The following is a 3,303-nucleotide window of genomic DNA, read 5'->3' on the forward strand; positions in this document are numbered from 1 at the left end:
GTGGTACCAATAAATTATAGTGGAGTTTCCATTTTAACAAAAATGTCAAAGTGTAGTACTATAAAGCTGCTTGATTTCATCTAATGAATGAGTCATCTCGTGTGACGTAGCGGGCTAGAGCAGCAGCGTGAAAATGCTGATAGCATACACCTCAATCATCAAAGTAAAGTTAAATGGTATTATATTCAGTATGTTTTTATAAATTGATAACATTCAATAGAATACTCATAACACTTTTCATAGCATAAATTTCTTTTGAACATTAACTTATTTTAGTATGAGGCAAGTTAGATGATTTGTCAAGTTGTATTTTTAAAAAATAGCACTAATAATAGTTGATATGATATGAGTTTAAAAAAAAGATTAAGTTGTCTATCATCAACCCTCACCTTAATTCCTTTGCTCTTTATATTTTGAGGATATTTCTAGATTAAAATGATATACCTATGCTGAAAAGTTGTAAGGATTACTTTTGATAGAAGGGCTGTTCTTACCTAAAATTAGAGCAAATACATAAGCCCATAACACCATAATAATATTATGACAAAATATATATTACATATACAGTATTCTAGCTAATTTTGGGTTATTTAAAACTAATTGTAAATTGCTAAAAGGCCACATAACAAACAAAACTTGTTTAACATCCCCTGCCCTCCTAGATGTTTGGCTTTCTTTCCTCTGGTGTAATTTTTGTTGTGTTTAACACTTTATGAGAAAAAATTGCTTTACTTGAAACAGTATTGTGGTTATAATCAAGAAATTGCAAATGAAAAGGCAATTAAATTAGTTCAACAATACATTGATAAAGATGCACACAAGTATAGCTAACAATTCTTGCGTAAGCTACATTTAAATTTCTAATTTTTTTTTAATGAAATTGAGATTTTTTTTTCACACTTAATGTAAATTAATTCAAATAACCCACAAAATTTTAGATGATAGAATCTGTTTCATATTTCAGAATTTAAATATACCTTATGTTTTGGTGCACAAAATGCCATAAGTAAGAAGCAATTTTTTTATTAACCGATAGAAGCATAATGTATATTTTAAAATGTAAAACAAATCGGAATAGCTCACACAAAACAAAAAATTGTACATGCTTTATAAAACAATATTAAAAAATGTATTGTTTCGAAAATTAACTGAAGACATTGTTGTGGGAAAATAGGACAAGTAGATCAAAATGCAAGATAAACATTTATTATTCAATAAGGATGTTGTATAAGATATTTAATCATTTTGTTTTACTACATATTAACATGATGTAAGTATGTTTTGTAATATTGTTAATGTTTAATATATTCAATAGAATGGTCATACAGCATTACATGTTGCTGCTCAAGTGGGCAGTACTGAAATCTGCAATCAGATTTGCCTGCATGGCGCAAAATGTTCAAAATAAGTCATACATTCATTATTATTCATTATAATTAATCTGAAATTTCACTCTTCATTTTACTTAATCTCATAGTAATACATTCTTAAAATGTTTTTAAAAAAAACAGAATTGATCAATAAATGTGTAATAATATGCCAAAATAGTATGAATAATTTTATTCTGAAATAATTATGAACAACACTTGTTATTTGTATAAAATAAAATTCTCAAAATCATCTATTAAAACTTGTAATCAACTGTTTGTATTAGCAAATGTACTTCACGTTTGTGCAGGCATGATCTACAGTATACACATAAAGCACAATATTTTTGATGTGATAAAGATTTCATCATTCAATGCTAAAATGAGAACTTGAATTGTACAACACAGTTTTTAAATGTTTGTTATTTTATTTCATTTCATTTATTCATTCGACCAATAAACAGATACAGAACAGAACAAAGCACATGGTGATTGGCAAATAAAGCAAAACAATTACTATAAAAACCGCCCTGGCTTTTAAACACGATGTAGCTCTCGTTCTGCGAAGCCTAGCAACTAACGAAAAACAGTGACGTAAAGCTTGAAAATCCCCTTATAGAATATGACATCATCTTTTGTGCCTTCTATTTGCATAAGCGATGTTTAAGGCCGGTGCACACCAAACGCGAAGCCGCGAATTTCGCGTTAAAAAGTGACGCACGCGGCAGGCAACGGACGCTTCCAGTGTGAACATACAAGCGAACAGTGTACGATAGTCGAATTCCAACTTCAACGCGTTGAAAACGACAGCAGCGAAGGCTTCGCACGCGAATTTTCAAAAGTTGAACCTTGGTCAACTTTTTGAGGCGTCGCGAGCGCGGTTTGCGTTCGTCAACCAATCAGAAGTCAGGAATATCTCTCATCGACGACACCGACGGCAAAAAAATGGTGGCTGACGAGCGAGGTCTTTATGGAAATACTTACCCTTCTTGTCTTTACGATAAGGGAAGTAAGTCATACACAGACAGAAACATAAGGATTAATGCATGAAGACAATAATTTCAGACAAACATCTGTGTAGAAGAATGCCAGAAAAACTAGGCCTAAAACGCGTCAGAGATCAATTTGTAAAGTGAGTTGGCAAGCCTATTTCTAGCCTAGGCCTACCTAGGTTTAGGCAATACTAGGGCCTAGCTAGGCCTACCTAGCCTAGGCTACATATACCCTAGTAGGCTAGGCCAGGTCAATTAGATGAACATTGATAAATGGGATCCTTCAGGCTATACCAGCGTTACAAACTCCACCAATGACCAAGCTAGTAGTTTAAGCGGCCAGTATATTATTGCCATGGAATTAAGAGCAATTGCTCCTCAAAAACGTGGACTGGCAATTATGAGGCTGATACAGGTTTGTATAGACTTTTTTCAAATGGGTATGTCAGTTGGTGACATACATTGGCCAGAAAAAATGATTTGAGCAATATGCCTTACTATAGCAATTTTTTAATACTTGTTTCATTTTTTTTTAATAGAAAATGGAAGAGATTAAGGAGGAGTTGGACTGTAACTAGTATTTATTAAGTGGTTATAGAAGGAAAGCTGAACTGAATGTCTTTTTTTAGCAATAGAGAACACATGGAAATATATGTATATGTTTTGTTATACTCCAATACTAAAAAAAATAGTCAAATTGGCTGCGAGCTAATGGATTTTTTTTCATTTTATAAGTGAAAACATACGTTTTTTGGGTTTTTTTTTCTATGTAAGTGATTAACTTTGTTAAAACTACAAAATGTCCTATTCAAATTTGATTTTAATCATCTTCATTTTTGATGATTCTATGGGACAATACATCTTTAAGTTTAGTGTCATTTTTTGGACAAGATATATTGTCTTCCTGAAAATATAATTTAAAACATTTTCGCTGTGTGTAATAC

The 3,303-nt window shown here is 31.7% G+C and overlaps 1 long non-coding RNA gene across 1 annotated transcript; it reads left to right on the top strand.

Annotated features, from left to right (window-relative positions):
• Window positions 1-2,035: 2,035 nt before the first annotated feature.
• LOC140043741 (uncharacterized) lies at window positions 2,036-3,056 on the top strand. Its single transcript, XR_011844384.1, has 3 exons — window positions 2,036-2,499; window positions 2,610-2,774; window positions 2,899-3,056. It is a non-coding gene; the product is annotated as an uncharacterized lncRNA (long non-coding RNA).
• The last annotated feature ends 247 nt before the right edge of the window (window positions 3,057-3,303 follow it).

The sequence above is a fragment of the Antedon mediterranea genome, chromosome 3, assembly GCF_964355755.1.
Source record: "Antedon mediterranea chromosome 3, ecAntMedi1.1, whole genome shotgun sequence".
Lineage (NCBI taxonomy): Eukaryota > Metazoa > Echinodermata > Crinoidea > Comatulida > Antedonidae > Antedon > Antedon mediterranea.